Here is a 16,603-nt window from a genome sequence, read left to right as displayed (position 1 = left end):
TTTTTCGACAGTCTGAAACCATCCCAGAGTGTCTGAATTTTACACACTTCTAGATTTTGCTACCGAGTTATCCCATACTGATCCTTAAAAAAAAAAATACAGCAGGAATTCCATTTCACATTTTCAAATGTGATTAAGCCTACCACTGTGTTTTTCCTACTTCATCCTGACTGAAAAAGTCCATCATCCTTTCACCACAGTTTGCCTATCCATTAATGAAAGATTAATGCTTTAGAAGGAAATGCATAATGACACTTGAAAAGTTAAGCTACTCATGATTCTAACTTGTGGATCACCAGAATGAAGTATTTAACAGTGAATGGTTAAATACTTAATTCACTGTTAAAAGTTCAGCACATCTTCAAAACCACAGACATATACTTACTGACTGTGATCCACAAAAGGAATACTGTATTAGGACTGGAGACATGAAAAACAGGTTCTGTGCAATTTCTGCTTGGAGAAGAGAGGAAAAAATAAAAATTGGTGCCCAGTTTTTATTAAAGACTACGTATGAGGCGAATCCCGATAACAGCAGAGAGCCTCGCCTTCATTTTCTCTCTTTTCGTGACACCAGCACTGTTTAACTGAATCATGGCAAGCAGATTAATCATGTTTGTTCTGTGCAGCACAATGCACAAGTCAAATCCTCACAGGTCACAAACCATGATCCATTCTTAGCACAGGTAAATGACTAAATTACTATGCTCTGTATTTTGGACTTTCAAAGACAAATTGGGTTCTCAAATGAAACTTGAGAAGCATTTTGCAACTGTTTTAATAGGGGGACCTCATAAACCCTTTAAAAGTGGATGACAACAGCTGGTGTCTCACAAGCTCACAGTTACTGAATATGCCCAGCAGAATTGAGGTAGACAGTAGACAACTGATTACTTTACAGAGCCATTCTGGGTTCTGGCCTCTTGTCAGTAACCAGGCCCCGAGGTAAAATATGTTCACCAGGCAGAATCATTAACAGATGGTATAGCATCCACCCACCTCTCCCTCATTAAATCTCTAAGAGCAGAAATTTGAGGACTCACAAAACCCATCAGAGCAAAAGCTTCTATAACAGAGCCTTGTGATGGTTGCAGGAAATCAGACAAAAGTATAAATTAAGAGGCTTCCTTAGAAAAGGGCAGAAAACTTTACCTTTTCACCACTATTTCTTTTTTTAAAAAGAACAACATATTCAATCTGATTTATTTTTAATTACACACAATTAAGACTTGTAGCAGGTGCATCTGGCAGATTCCCTGCACCTAAGTTTATGGTATTATGATCATAAATTCCATTTTCTCCCACAGGAATCTTTTCCCTCAGTTGCTGTGTGAAGCTGGCTTAAAATGGAGAATAAAGAGAGGTCAGCAGTGAACTAAATAGTCACTGCATCACTGCTGATATGTTGGATTAAAAATCATGTAAACATACCTGTTTTAGTCCATTTACTAGCAGTAGTTCACAAGTTTACTCAGAAGCAAGCCCCAGTGTCTTTAATGAAACCTATTTCTTAGTAAGCGTAAAAGGATAAGAGAACTTTCAAAGGGGAAGAAAAGTTCACAATTTGCTGTTGGATATCACAAATTTAATTCAGATATGCATGTTTTGTCAGATAGAGACATTTTAACAGTGTGTACTAATATTTCCACACCTATTCTTGCTGGAACAATAATATAAAACGAACAAAAAGCCAGCAGAGTGCTAGAGAAAAGCTACAGTTTACCGCAACATTTCAGGTTCCCTGCCAAAAATGGTTGACATCCAGAATAACCACAACCCCTTGCGGTTCTCTTATAGGCAATTCTGTGCTAATCAGACTGGGAACAGACACCAAAACAGTCATCTTATTCCACAGGCAGCCATACTCCGTATTCTCCTGCTTGCCCGCAGAAGGAGCCTCTGAAGCAGCCATGGGAAATCCAGGCAACTTCTTGCCTAGTGGCTGCCCTAGCCACACAAAGGTTCACCTGAGCTCAAATGACAACTGTGGTGACTGTCCTGGTCTAGGATGCTGCAATGAATATCATTTAATGAATCTTGCAACACTTCAAAAAAAAAAGAGCCAAACTGATGGTAACCTTTGCAATTATCATCAGAAGTCATTTTGGATCATTTTCAAATAGCTGCAACACTTTCCTGGGGCATGGTGATGCCTTCTTCTCCTTCTCCTCCTCCTCCTTTTTTTTAAAGCAACATGTTTTAGGTTGAGCCTCCCTGGGGAGAGCATTCCACAAATGGGAAGCCACTGCAGAAAACGCCCATTCTCACGTTGCTACCTGCCAGACTTCTCATGGAGGGGGCACACAAAAAAGGGCCTCAGATAAGAGCAAGTTTAAAGTCTATACAACTAGATAATGTACATGCAATGCATAGAAAACCTTTTTAAAAATAAATACAATTTATGCTCTAAAAAGCAGCAAATTGAATAATAAAATAATGGAAAGTCTAGATTTGTAATGCACACCATAAAACTATCAAAGGTTTGTGTGGTGTTGTTGTTGGTGGTGGTGGTTTTTAAAAGAGAGCTACTCCCGTTGCTCGGTCCCTGCTCCTGCCAACCTAACAGTTCAAAAGCATGTCAAAGCGCAAGTAGATAAATAGGTACTGCTCCGGTGGGAAGGTAAACAGGGGTTCGTGCGCTGCTCTGGTTCACCAGAAGCGGCTTAGTCATGCTGGCCACATGACCTGGAAGCTGGATGCCGGCTCCCTCGGCCAATAAAGCAAGATGAGCGCCGCAACCCCAGAGTCGGTCACAACTGGACCTAATGGTCAAGGGTCCCTTTACCTTTACCTTTATTAGTATTATGGCTTTCCTGACTGTTGTATTCTGAGTTGTAGTGTCACATCAACCATGGTCAGATCTTAGCAGCATTTACAAAGTGTTATCTAGTAGATGGTATTCTTGCCTGTAAACATCAGCAACCAACTAATGCCCCCTAGCATGGTGCCAAAAACCAATAATCAGGATGAAACATAGCACCCTGCCATTAACTGCTTGTTATCAGTGAATATCCCTAAGGCACTTTTCACAAGCACAAGATTGCAAACAGATGTCCATGCAAGTGTTCAGCTTGGCTAGCTCTGTCTACCAGACAAAAATCTCCCTCAAAATTGGTAAGTTAATTCTCTTTTAAACTAAATGTTGATGTTCTTCCAGAAGATGAAAGCCACATACAGAAATTACCTTTTTCCTCCTTTAAAAAAAAGGACCCATGAATTAAATGCAGATGACTTTGCATGGTTTATTTCAAAACAGAAGGAAAACAAATGTACAATATTTAGAAGTGCCTAAAAACCTAGATGATGTTCAGTAAAAAATAATAATGGACAGAAGTGGACCTACATGCAGGCCCATAACCTACTCATATGATTTAAAAGGAATGATGGAGATGGCACAAGGAAAAATAAAATAGAAATGCCAGTTATCAAAAATACATACTTTCAGAAAATTATCAGATCAATTTTAAAATTTATGACTGTAAAATCAGTATTTATTACACTTATATTCCAGCTTTTCACCAAGGGGCTCAGTGCAGCATTCTGAAGCTGGGTCTCAACAGTCCTGGTCCAACAGTCTAACAACTATACCTGACCAGTCATCAATAAACAAAGCGACAGCCAGCTGATAGGTTGTCAGCAAAATTAAGCATGCAAATAATATTTTTGCATCCTTAAGCTCCCTTTACAGTAGCCAATCACTATTGTGGCCATACTGCAGGGCGGCAAGAGGTGTGGCTAAGAGCAAGCTGCTTTACGGCAACCCTGAAATGTTATCCATTGTTATTATCCAGCCTTTCAAGAAATGTGTTTTTAAAGTGTGTGTGTGTGTGTGTGTGTGTGTGTGTGTGTGTTAGAGAGAGAGAGAGAGAGAGAGAGAGAGAGAGAGAGAGAGAGAGAGAGAACAGAGAGAGAGAGAGAGAGAGAGAGAGAGAGAGAGAGAGAGAGAGAGAACACGCTCCCGGTGTGGTAGTGGTAAAGGTAAAGGAACCCCTGACCATTAGGTCCAGTCGTGGCCGACTTTGGGGTTGCGGCGCTCATCTCGCTTTATTGGCCGAGGGAGCCGGCATACAGCTTCCGGGTCATGTGGCCAGCATGACTAAGCCGCTTCTGGCAAACCAGAGCAGCGCACAAAAACGCTGTTTACCTTCCTGTCGGAATGGTACCCATTTATCTATTTGCACTTTGACGTTCTTTTGAACTGCTAGGTTGGCAGGAGCAGGGACCAAGCAACGCGAGCTCGCCCCATCGCAGGGATTCGAACCGCTGACCTTCTGATCGGCAAGTCCTAGGCTCTGTGATTTAAACCCCAGCGCCACCCACATCCCATGAGGTAGTGGTGGGTTAAAGCAAAAATAAAACACTTTCATCTGTACTACTGCAATCATTTCTGCAATCCACCCACCTGAATTTCTCTTTTATAAAAATGCAGTGTGACCCTCAAAGGTTATAAACACTGTAGTAGAATATAGTACACTGACCCTCACCTGTATAGGAACACTTTCTGTTTTGGCTAGCAAACCAGAACTCTGACTGAAAGGCTGCTGTAAAAGTAATTATATTTAAATTGACGCTTCAGAATTCTTCCCACCCCAAATCTAGCACTCAACTGAACGTACAACACAGAAGCCTTTGCCTCCATAGATTTGCTTTTCAAAAGGCAAAAGAAGATACATGCATCAAATTAAAATTCCAAGTCAACTCTGAATCTGGGCACTGTGTGTCAGTCTACTCTTGTAAGTCTATGGTCATAAGTGCATACTCTGAGGTTGCCAGGCAACCACAGGATATAATACTATAGGTCATCTACTGTTGAGGGAGGGAATCAGAAGAGTAAATTACAACAGGATGAATGGGGGAAACAGAAATTCCACACATATATAATGCTGGTGGCTTAGAGAAAGAGAGCAGTGCAAGGTGCATAAGTTCTATATAACAATTTCTGAACTTGCTAAAGTAGAATTAGATGCTTATTTTCAAGTCTTACCAAAAAAAAACACCATGCAAAGAAAATGCATTTCTCAGACTTCCAGTCTATCAACTTGTGCACTGATCCCTTTGCATTGAACAGTACAGCACAGCCAGGTAGATTCATTCAGGTTCTCATTGCTAAAATGGCAACAATGCTACGCTACATCTGCATCATATCTATTTGACACCTACCTTTTAATTTTACTACTTTTTTAATTTACCAATTAAATTTAATTTCCCAATATTTCATATATCAATGATCCATACAAATATTGAAGTACTAGTAGCATTGATATTTATTCAATTGAAATCAGAAACCTTAATACTTCAACCTCTCTCTTAATACTGCACAAAACAATTTAATAATGGTGGGAAATGGGGAAAATAGGAAAAACACAGAGATGATGAGGGAAGCAAAGTCAACCATGGGATTTAATGAATTTATCTACCATATCTCAAACATCAACCATATCTACAGAAACTGAGATAGATGTTCAATTTTTTTATTTAAAAAAATCAATTAAAACATTTATTTATGTACATGCTGCAAGATGTCTGGCCTAGAGGACTTTACATACAAATAAAGTGCTGGAGTGCAGCCTTCAATCCAGCTCTAAAGTGATAAAAATTTAACAAGTTGCCCTCAGACGCCTCCAGTGATTTGCACTCTCAAATCCTCAAGTCTCATATTCTTGGCCTCAATTAAAAAAGCAAGAGCAAAGTAAGTGGCAAAGACTTCAAAGCTATGATAGAAATTAGAGAAATGTAGGATAACTCCCTTATGTGATGGTTTAACAAACTACCTAATCAAGTAATGCATTCAACAGCACACACTTAATCATCCCCACAAAAAGGTTTAACTATGAAATCAAAGAGGAAAGGAAATGTTCACAATGACCTTTATCTTCCAGCAACAACAAGAACAACAGAATCTATATTTAATCCGATTGTTAGCTGCACACTATGTCCAAGCAGCACTGGAAAAGTCCACTGCTACAATGCTTCCCCACAGAGTAGAGATGCATTGTAATGGAAATGTTCAGCACAGAAAAGACAGACATACAAAAGAGTCGAAGACGATTCCAGACAGTTACTGCATAGTGCTAAAAAAGTGCTATCAGGTATATTCTGTTGTTGTTCTTGTTTTAAAGTGTTGCTTTTCAAATCTTCAATTTGCCTTGATGCCTATTCTGCATACGAAAAACAAAATTCTGTTCCAAGTAGTTGTGAGGAAGGGATAAGCAGAAGTAAAAAAAAGTCACCTGAACAAAAACACAAGATCACATATTGCAGCACTAAGAGGCAAGAACCTCCTTAAAGATTGTCCTGTAAGCAGCATAAATAGTATGGCAGACAGCTAAAATTGTCGTTGCATTCTACTGAGGGGTGTTTAGGGTCACAGTTCCTGAAAAGGCTATGGTTTCATTAGGACTTCAGAGATTGTTAGTAAGTAACAGTCCGTGGTTCAGTAATAATAAAAACTTTGTTCTTTATTTTATATAAACACAGGGCACTCTGTTTGCGGAAGGTCACACTGCCTTTCATGTAGCCTTCTGTATTTCCCACATAAACTCAAAGTTTTCAGTTCAGCTTTCCAAATACAAAATGCACCTACTAAAGAAATGATGGCTTTCACAGATAGACTGAGGAAACCACCAGCCATTAGTCTAAAAGTCAGAGTCCACTGACAATCTAGTCATTTGTGGTGGTGGCAGCAAATAAATAAATGCATGGATCAGGTTTTTGTGTGTGTGATTTAATAGATACAAGTCTACTGAAAAATATAGATAAATAAATTAGGAAGGTTGGGATGGGATGCCTCTTAGCTAGCCCTCTATACTCCATACCATCTCCATACTCACCACACTGAATGTCTTACTTTAAAAATAAGTACCAAAAGGTAGTTTATTCCTACAAGCCTTACCCTAAAATCCTGACTCATCAACACCTCTTCTTATTTTCACCGGGATGCGGGTGGCGCTGTGGCCTAAACCACTGAGCCTCTTGGGCTTTCTGATCGGAAGGTTGGCGGTTCGAATCTGCGCAACAGGGTGAGCTCCTGTTGCTCTGTCGCAGATTCTGCCAACCTAGCAGTTGTAAAGCACACCAGCGCAAGTAGATAAATAGGTACTGCTATGGTGGGAAAGTAAACAGCATTTCCATGCGCTCTGGCTTCTGTCATGTGTTCCGTTGTGCCAGCAGTGGTGTAGTCATGCTGGCCACATGACCTGGAAAGCTGTCTATGGGCAAACACTGGCTCCCTCAGCCTGAAGCAAGATGAGCGCTGCACCCCATAGTTGCATTTGATTGGACTTAACCGTCCAGGGGTCTTTTACCTTATTTTCACAACTGTATTGAAAACAGAGCAGCAAATCCCTATGGACTTTTACACACCTCTGTATACAACAATTCTGACTTCTTGAGCCCATAACTATATAGCTTACAAAATACATTAATGATCACCAAGCAATACAAAAAATTACAGGCATCTTACTTGGCCATATTTTAGAATTATATCATTATAAAAGGCAACATTTATTATTAAAACAATACCTTACCTGCTGAAAAAGAAAGTCTGGAAATATCTGCAATAATTAAAAATATATATATATTAGTGTAAATAACATTTGGTGCAATGTTTCTAATTTACAATGCCATTCTCTTGAGCTACATAAGTTGGAAATGGTCATATTTCAATTTCAAAAGTCTATTCCCATCACTAGTCTACCCTATGATGTCTGAACTGACAAACCATGCATGCAACTAGCTAGGGAGCCATAATCGGCAATTGTGATTGGAAATATAGTTGCTACCTATGGTTTGGTGGATTATCTAACCTGAGCCAGCTTTTCTGCAACTTTTAAGGCCAATTTTGAAGTACATTAGCAGCAGGAATTCCAGCTGCTAATCCCCAACCTCTCTCCAATTCACAATAAGAGAAGAGCTTGATCATCATTAAAAGCTGGCATGGATTTATCAAAGGTTAGAAAGCATGGAGAAATACATATCAAGAAGAAAATGCTAATGTTATATATTTAGTTAGGCTTATAATCAATGTTTCATGTTGTAAAAACTAATAAAACTTTAATGAAAAACAATTAAGTAAAATAATTACACCAAAAACTGAAAGCTTCCCAGCTCAGTCTACAGCATATTTCAAACACAATCTGAGATCTGCCTCTAAGAATATACAGTTATTGCTGAAAACCACATAGCAGCCAGAAATAAAAACAACTCTCAAAATGCCGTTACACAATATTTACCAATATAACATGTTAGTTAAGTTATAGTGAATAGAAAAGCAGCCAGGAGCCAAAAAGGCTCCAAAACATTTTTGAATGCATTTGCTTCTTTGAACAATTGACCCATTTGTCAGTTTCAAAAGCAGTTCTCCTTACAGCATGGGAAGGGAGGTTCTTTCAAACTGTAACTCCCATCATCCCTGACCATTGGCCATGCTGGCTGAGTTTGACACCAAACTCAAATGGGGTCTCCACCCCCATCGTTCAGCCTGGACACTGAGATCCAGCACCAAGGGCCTCCTGGTGAGAATTGAAGCTATAGGGAACCAGGCCAAAGGCCTTTTTGGTAATGGCGCCCACCCTGTGGAAAGCACTCCCATCAGATGCCAAGAAGATGAGTAACTATATAACCTTTAGAAGACATCTGAATGCCACCCTGTAAAGAGAAGTTTTTTAAGGTTTAATGTTTTATTATGTTTTTACTGCATATATGCTGGAAGCTGCCCAGAGTGGCTGGAGCAACCCAGTCAGATGGGTGGGGTACAAATAATAAACTACCACCACCACCACCATCTTCATCATCATCATTTATGGCATCTGGAGGGCCATCTGTTTCCCAACCCTCCCTGTAGAGCCTTGGACTTTAGCTAGACTCTAGTTCTGGGAGATAGGATGAAAAAGAATTTAGTGCATATTACAGCACATTTATAGAAGTAGACATAATTCTAATAGACTTCCCCCAAAAATTCCTCAAGGCAAAAAAAGAGGACAAAATATGTGCATTTATTTTGGGGGGAGATAGATGCCAGAAAAATCGGGGTTGTCTCTTATGGGTGGGGCTGGATGCCAAAAGTAGGTGGGACAAGAGATGTGGTTCATTTTTAAAAAGTCTTTTATTTTATTTAAATCATTAAAACAGTAAAATTATATATTCTAACAAATAAGGTACAATAAAATAAATGAAGACATCTGTTTAAAATACTAACAGTATTACAACAATCTGAAAGCCACACATGGTTGATCATCATTAAACTTGGCTAAATGAATGATTAAATTTATCGGGGGGGGGCAGTATTGTTTTGTTACAGTCATACCTCAGATTGAAGTAGCTTCGGGATGAGTATTTTCGAGTTGCACTCCGCGGCAACCCAGAAGTAATGGAGTGCATTACTTCCGGGTTTCACCGCTCGCACATGTGCAGACGGTCAAAATGACGCCACACGCATGCGCGGAAGCGGCGAATCGTGACCACACGCACAGATGCGGGTTGCGTTTGCTTCAGGATGCGAACGGGGCTCCGGAACGGATCCCGTTCGCATCCAGAGGTACCACTGTATTATGTTATGTATTATCGTGTCCTTATATTGTAAACCAGCCCGTAATCCTCAAATGAAGGGTGCTATAGCTATATATGCAATATTCCCACTTATTGAGGAGATACAGTCAAACTAGTACCAAGGAAAAACCTACCATAAACACAGGCCTAGAGAGAAAGATAACAAGATAAATTATTAAACTCCACCTTTCTGACTTCCACACCACCACTTCAAGTGTTTGGGGCTAAGCTAGTTCATTACGAATTTAGGAGAGACTGGTTTGTCTTTAAGGGTGCCACAGGATTTTGTCTTACAAAACTAGGCAACACTCAGGGGGGAACACAGAAAAGCTCAAGGGTAACAATTCCACCAAGAAAAATGCTCACTAAACCATCTGCTCACTAGCAAGTCAGGCAGATGTAATGAGAGAAGCCCTTGAATATGAGAAAACAAAAAGCAGACAGGAAAGAGCAACACAAACTTCAGGAATGGAAAGCCTTACATTGCCTCCGGCAATAGATTCCATAAACAACAGTTATTGGTATATACAGCCTCCTTAAGACAGCAGAAGCCTTACAGTATTCTAGTATAGGTGGATGCACCCATGGATTTATTTTTGCTAAGCAGAGCGCTATCTTGGATCTGTCACATCAATGAATTATAATCTGGGGATATTTGTAGCACTAAAATTTTAACCCAGTTCTCTTTTAAAAAAAGGTAAAGGGTGTTACAAAAATTCTGTTTCATTATTTGAAAATTCCCTTATGAAAAAAGCATGTAAGCCTGGACAATCTTCAGAACAGACATTAGAAAGGAAAGGCAGCTCATGTCCTGACATGCTTCTGTGAAAAAAGTCCTATAGGAACTTGGGGGCGGGGGTAAGAGAATTATCTATAACTGGTAAGCAACAACACCCACAAGTGGAAAGGATTTACTTCAGAATATGGGAAGGGGTGGAATCTTTCTATGTGAACATCATACCTCCTCACCCAAGATACACACAATGGATATAGGCAAAGCAGGAAGCTAATGTATCCAAAGCTAATGCATACTGACATTATTTTTTAAAGATATGCACAGTTTCACAGTAAATTTTGCCACAGACATTACAAAATGAACAATTCTATGCTGCCCTGGTTTGCATGTCACACTGAGCCAAACTATGGCTTACATGAATACATGGTCTCCCGGAGAATACATCACAGCTGCTATGCTCCTCTCCATATTTTGTTTTTCGTTTTTCTTTTGCTATAGCACAGGGTGCTTTCCAAAGTCCTGCTCATGGTTAAGTTCTATCCACACTAACCACGAACTGTAACAAAGAACAAAGGGAAAAGTAGGCACCACCAAAACCAATGTTGCACAGTTACTTCTTCACAACTTGCATTAATTAGATCACAAATTCTCTATAGCAATGTAGATTACTCAATGAGATTTGACTACCATCACTTTTCAATAAATTCAATTGCAGCATTCCTAATTTGAATAAATACAATGTGCTTTGATCTCACTACAAATAGGAGATCAAATCAAGGGACTGCTGCTATATATGGTCACTGCGTGAATAGTCTCAGACTGCATTTTCTACACTCCTTTGACCCTACAGCATTTTCCTCTCAACACACATATGTACATGTAACCACACATGTGATAACCCATCATGCATTTGATTCTAGTCCACAAAAGGTCATCCCATAATAAACATGTTAGTCTTCACTGCTATCTTCATGCTGTGCTTGACAGCTTTCGGAAACATCTGGCTGCCTGGCTGCCTGGCTGCCTGAAGCAGATTGGACTAAATTGGGATGACCAAGCAATCATGCTCTTGTGTTCTTACACAACAAGGGGAAGGGTCATAGCTCTGTTCTAGAGCATCTGCTTTGCATGCAGGATGTCCCAGATTTAGTTCCTGGTATCTCTAGGCTTCAGAGAGACCTCCAGCCTGAAATCCTACCATTGGACTGACCAGTTTGATAAGGCAGCTTCTTATGTTCCTGTGTAACAGCCATACCCAATAACCACTCCTGCACTCATTTAATAGGGCAGATTGGTCATTTTAAAGGATTTGTACACAATTTCATTCATTCAAGAAGTCTTCCAATTTTTACCCTCCACTCTCACAGCTCAATTTTTGGAAACAGTTCAGGACAGAAATCACCCATGATTCTTGGTATATCTCATATTTGCATGACATTTTACAATTTTAGCTTTGAGGTGCTTTCTCCCATAAGGTATGTGATGCAAAGTATTTGTAGTTCCACTGTATTGTATACTTTCCCCTTGTATTGTATTTTTTATCATTTTTTCTTGTGCTAGTTGTCCTCTTTTTGACATTTAAAACTATTTTCTATTTATGTAACAAAAATAAAATAGAAACAGTCTCCCAAACAGCAATGGATAACCATATGTTAGATGTGCTGTGCTCTGGGGTCAGCATAAAAATATTTAAAGGGAAAATATGTACAGTGCTAAAATGTGCACACTCCTGCATCAAAACAAAGCAAGTCCAATAAAAAGAGGGTATTAACTTGTGAAAAGGAGTTTTGTGGTGGTACCCAAGCTGTACTTAATCAGGTCTGAATTCTGGAGCTGCTATTGATATATAACTTGATTGGACTGATAGAAGATTTTTTTAAAAAATAAAGGTGCTTATTGTCCCAAGTTCAGACACAATGCTAAAACCATAGTTTAGTATTAAGTTAGCTAGCCTTCTGCTTGTGCATTTCCCTCTGCTCTCTCCTCTTCCAGTGCAGCTGCAGATTTCTGTTCTTAACAGAATTTACCCTGTAGTTAGTAAAACAATACTTCATTGAAACAAGCCCAGATCAAACTGTGGTTTAACTGACCAGAGTTCCCTGTTTGAGTGGAATGCTTAACTCTAGTTCATTCAAACCAGGAAATGTTTCCAAACTTTGTGGATGTACTAGAGAAGAAAAGGAGAGGGATAGTGTATAAACTCAAGGTTTACTGCTGCTCAGGCATGTCACTCTAAATCAGGGGTAAGCAACCTAAGGCCCATGGACCATAAGCAGCCCACAGGGGTCATTTAACCAGCCCACAAGCCGCACCTGAACCGAGCCACCTGCTCGGTGAGTCCCCGTGCGCTGCACTAAACCGCCACAGTGTGACACAGGGACTGGTTTCTGCAGCGCCAAAAATCACGTCTGCAGAGACACTGGAAATCATGCAATCTGGCCCACGGAGGGATCTCCACTGGAGTGAACTGACCCAGGCAAGGTAAACCTTGCCGACCCCTGCTCTAAACCATGGTTCAGCCTTATATCTAGACGAAATTACTGTGTTTTGTATTTTTAGAATACTTTTTAAGACTAAGTGGCTCTGAATGTCTTTTGACTAATGGAGCAAGGCTTTTTAAAAAGAACATACATTTCTATGTCAATTCTGCATTGCACAACTCCTTAAACTAGCAATGATTTGCCTAACAGATAGACCTCAGCTCTGTCTTGCATATGAGAAACACCAACTGTGGTTGACAAGCTACAAAACAGTATTGGGAGGTCCCTTTAATCGGCCAAATAAAACAGTGGAATACGTCAGTTTAAGTTTATTTAAGGTTTATACCATCCAATCAGAAAAGGACTCATACTATTTTCTTTTCAAGACCTGCTAAGATTCACAATGTGCTGACAGAAAACAAGTGGTGGCCTCAATGAACTACAATTGTTTCTAGCTGTTTCTATCATGTTCAATACTGAATCATGTATGGTCTCAGCTGTAACAGTAATCCAACACTGGTTCTCTTCATAATGCCCTCTTTCTGCCCAGATTCCTGTCTACATAATCTGAAAAGCCAGGAAGCATGTGAGCTGCACTTTACCAAATCCATGTGGGAAATCTGACAAGTGGGAACAGAAGATCTCAATTGTACACTCACTTCTCACATTTACATTTACATTACACTCACTTACACTCACATTTACAGGAGGTAAAATTGTGTTTGCCACTGTGACCCATGCAAAACCTGGCCCAGTCAAAATCCTATCTGATGGCATTATTGTTGTCACCCAATCCCTCTCCTGAATCTCCAGAGACAAAGAGTAGGTTTTCCCAATAGTTTTGCCACTCTCCTTAATGTGTTTTATGTGTTGCTAGGACAGCACATGTTCTCTGTATGCCAACTGAAGAAAGATGCTTCTCTTTAACCTGCAAGTTACTGAAAATATTGTCAGGATATAACAAGTGTTATGAACTACTTAGAGAATCTGTCCCCTCCCCCCAGTATAACTTTAGATTTCTTTCATTCTTTATGGAAATTAAATTAATATTTATAATTAGAGTTTATTATGTTTTGGACGAGCCATCAGCTGTGCCTAACCCTTTGCTCAGGCTTCCAGTTGTGGAGTGGTGCTGGGAAATTACACTCTTGTAACAAACTAGAATACATCCCTACCTTTCTTTGAGAAAGAACAGACTGAGAGGTACATTGCATGTTATTTGCTCCTGGGCAGTCCTACCATCACATCCCTCTTATAGAAGTACCTAGGTCTGAGTGGAAAAACCTAAGACATGAAGTGGCTACAGTGATTTGACAATTGGAAACACTCTTGGCAAACTCTTGGATAGAAAAGTCAGCTCTGTTTTCACTTCTTAGCAGGATGTTATAAGCTAATGACAAAAACTGAAGCAGACAGGCCCACTCTGAAGTGAAGGCATGAGGCAGGAGTTGGTAATGCAGGTGAACTGTGCACAAGCAAGCTGCCAGCCAGCTCTGCTGAGGCTCTTTTTATTAGCACAATATGCAAAACCAGTCAGGTACATTTTGGACTGTGACCTTTACACATCTTCCAATCCCGAGATCGAGGGGTGGTACAAAGTTATTTTGGCATCTGTTTCCACTGCGTCACTTTCCCCTTGCACAATGTATGACGAAGGAGACAAAGGTCACAGACAGGGCATGGCAGACCACTGAGAAAGCCAAAGGTTAGAGAGGGCATGATGTTCAGACAGCTGTGGTTTGTCTGCGGGTGGAAGTATGTTCCACACCCGAAGGTCACGCGGTCAGACAGCTAAGGCTGTCTGTGAGCAGAAGTGTGCTCCACACCCAGCGGTCATTCCTTCACACTCAATGGACCATAGAAGAACTGACTCCCAAGTAGCCTCTCTAGCTTCATTCACCAGCACTAAATTAATCGTAAGAGTACACCGAGTCAGGTGGGTAATCTGCTTCAAAAGAACACTTTCTAAATATTCTGCCCACCAGATAAAAGCCATCTCTCAGTCCAGGCCAGCATTTGGTACAGTCTCTTAAATACTTTATTCTTCCACTTATTAGTCAACCCTCGCAATTCTGAGTCTTAATGATCCTGTAACATTTTTCAATCTGACAGTTCGACTAACAGCACATACACAAAACTCCTCCGGCTTCAAAGCCAATTCAAATATGGATGGTTTTATTTTGGTTTCTCTTTTTATTATTTTACAAAATTTACATACTACTTGCTCAAAACAACAACAAAAACAAGAACCACACCCTCCAAGCCACTGTAGCAAATACCAAGTGGTATATCAAGTAGGACTGCCCCCACCTCCTATTCACATTTTCGTCGCAATTCACCCCCTCCATTAATGAACCCAAAGCAACTCAGGATGTGTATCTTCCTATGGGAGCCCGGGCTTTAAGATCTTCTGGGGAAGTCTTTCTCTCAGCCCTGTCACATTCACAGGCATGTTTAGTGAGAACACAAGAGAGCACCTTCTTAGTAGCTTGCTCCCAGATTGTGGAACTCCCATCCACTCGATGTTATGCTGCCCTGCTTTTTGCTTTCCTTTTACTGACAGGCAAAGACTGATTTGTTCAACAGGCCTGGGTACAAATGAAATAAGTAATAAACTGTGTATTTAATAGATGCACTCATCAGCATCATGTATCCAAACATCATACAATAATCCTATTGTTTTCTTCTGTAGGTTAAAATATAAACTTGTAAAAAAAATGGATTCATTCAGGAGAGAAACTGCAAATCCTTCTTCTATGTTAGTCCACTGATTTACCCACCTCTAGCTAAATATTCCCAAGACCACTTATTTCTTTATTGCTCCAGTTACTGGTAAAGAATTACTGTATGGGGCTTCATAAGACTGGAAGAGAAAAAACATGCCATTTAAAATGACCAAAGAGGAAGATAAGGACAAGGGATGATGAAAGATGTCAATCTGAAGAACTAATATGGTAAATACTTTGTCCTCCTCACAGTCTGGCTAATGGTTGCTGATGCTTTTCAAGAGACATCAGCTGTTCCACTTTTCACATGAAAGGTGGAGAATCCACTCCATAGAAGGACTCCAAAGTCTACAGCCTACAAAGACTATAATCTAACAAAGGAATTCCAGGTAGCATGAATGAAGTGTGCACTGTTTGTATAAGCCATCTGCTTACAGGGATTCCTGAAGTTACAGTGAAACATCTAGAAATGTTAAGTGTGTGCTTTTTTTGTCAGAGCACTGATAAGAATAACACATTCAGCATGAATGGTTTTGGGTGTCCATTAAGAGTCAAATGAATATATTTAGCGTAGAACCATTAAAGCATAATCAACATTTAAAATGATGGCTGAAGCGTATCTTTCCCGTAATGCACTGTGCAGACCAATCAATTTATGCGTATTAACAGCATAATGACACCGACTTTCTCCCAACAGCAAGAGGCAAGTTTTAATCACCAATCAAATATTGGTACAATTATTTGGTACAAATATATCTTGGAGGTCAAAGAAAGGTAGCTAATAAATATATGTTGTGGGAAATGGAGGAACCAATGACATTTTCCTTACCTAAAACACGTGGCCACACACACACCACCCCTTGCCTAGGTCAGCAAGAGCTGAGGGCTTCTCAAGCACACAGCAACCACCAGACACGGCTGGTGTGTTGTATTCTGACTGGTGAGCCACCAATTATGCAGGCCTTCATCAAATACACCTCTGGGGCATTTTTAATCCAAAGGCAATAAACACATTTGATTAATGCAGCAAATGCTGGTAGATGGGAAATTATGAACACTTAAACTTTTAATACAAAGACACATCTATATCTAAGCAACGTAGAGCATGTTCTTCC

General features: G+C 40.0%; 1 protein-coding gene and 1 long non-coding RNA gene across 9 annotated transcripts in view; one reads left to right on the top strand and one right to left on the bottom strand.

Moving 5' to 3' along the window:
• The window catches only part of PTK2 (protein tyrosine kinase 2), a 195,371-nt gene that overhangs the window by 143,859 nt on the left and 34,909 nt on the right, over positions 1 to 16,603 (bottom strand). For 4 of the 6 annotated variants that reach the window (XM_081918697.1, XM_081918696.1, XM_081918688.1 and 1 more), the window contains one exon: positions 7,527 to 7,553. The exons of the other annotated variants lie outside the window; for them this stretch is intronic. The gene's annotated coding sequence lies outside the window, so the exon portion shown is untranslated. Of the gene's footprint in view, positions 1 to 7,526; positions 7,554 to 16,603 lie in introns of those variants that run through there. 6 annotated transcript variants of the gene reach the window in all.
• LOC309374242 lies at positions 4,507 to 15,877 on the top strand. 3 transcript variants are annotated; one of them, XR_014170443.1, is made up of 3 exons: positions 4,507 to 4,914; positions 5,880 to 6,089; positions 6,193 to 7,031. It is a non-coding gene; the product is annotated as an uncharacterized lncRNA (long non-coding RNA). The 3 variants fall into 3 exon arrangements; XR_014170441.1 differs by lacking the exon at positions 6,193 to 7,031 and adding an exon at positions 15,741 to 15,877 and having other exon boundaries at positions 4,508 to 4,914; XR_014170442.1 differs by lacking the exon at positions 6,193 to 7,031 and adding an exon at positions 13,313 to 13,421 and having other exon boundaries at positions 4,508 to 4,914.

Source organism: Podarcis melisellensis (assembly GCF_964234715.1).
Source record: "Podarcis melisellensis genome assembly, chromosome: 7".
Classification (NCBI taxonomy): domain Eukaryota; kingdom Metazoa; phylum Chordata; class Lepidosauria; order Squamata; family Lacertidae; genus Podarcis; species Podarcis melisellensis.
Note: the sequence above shows the minus strand (reverse complement) of the source record. Positions and strands in the feature narration are given on the sequence as shown.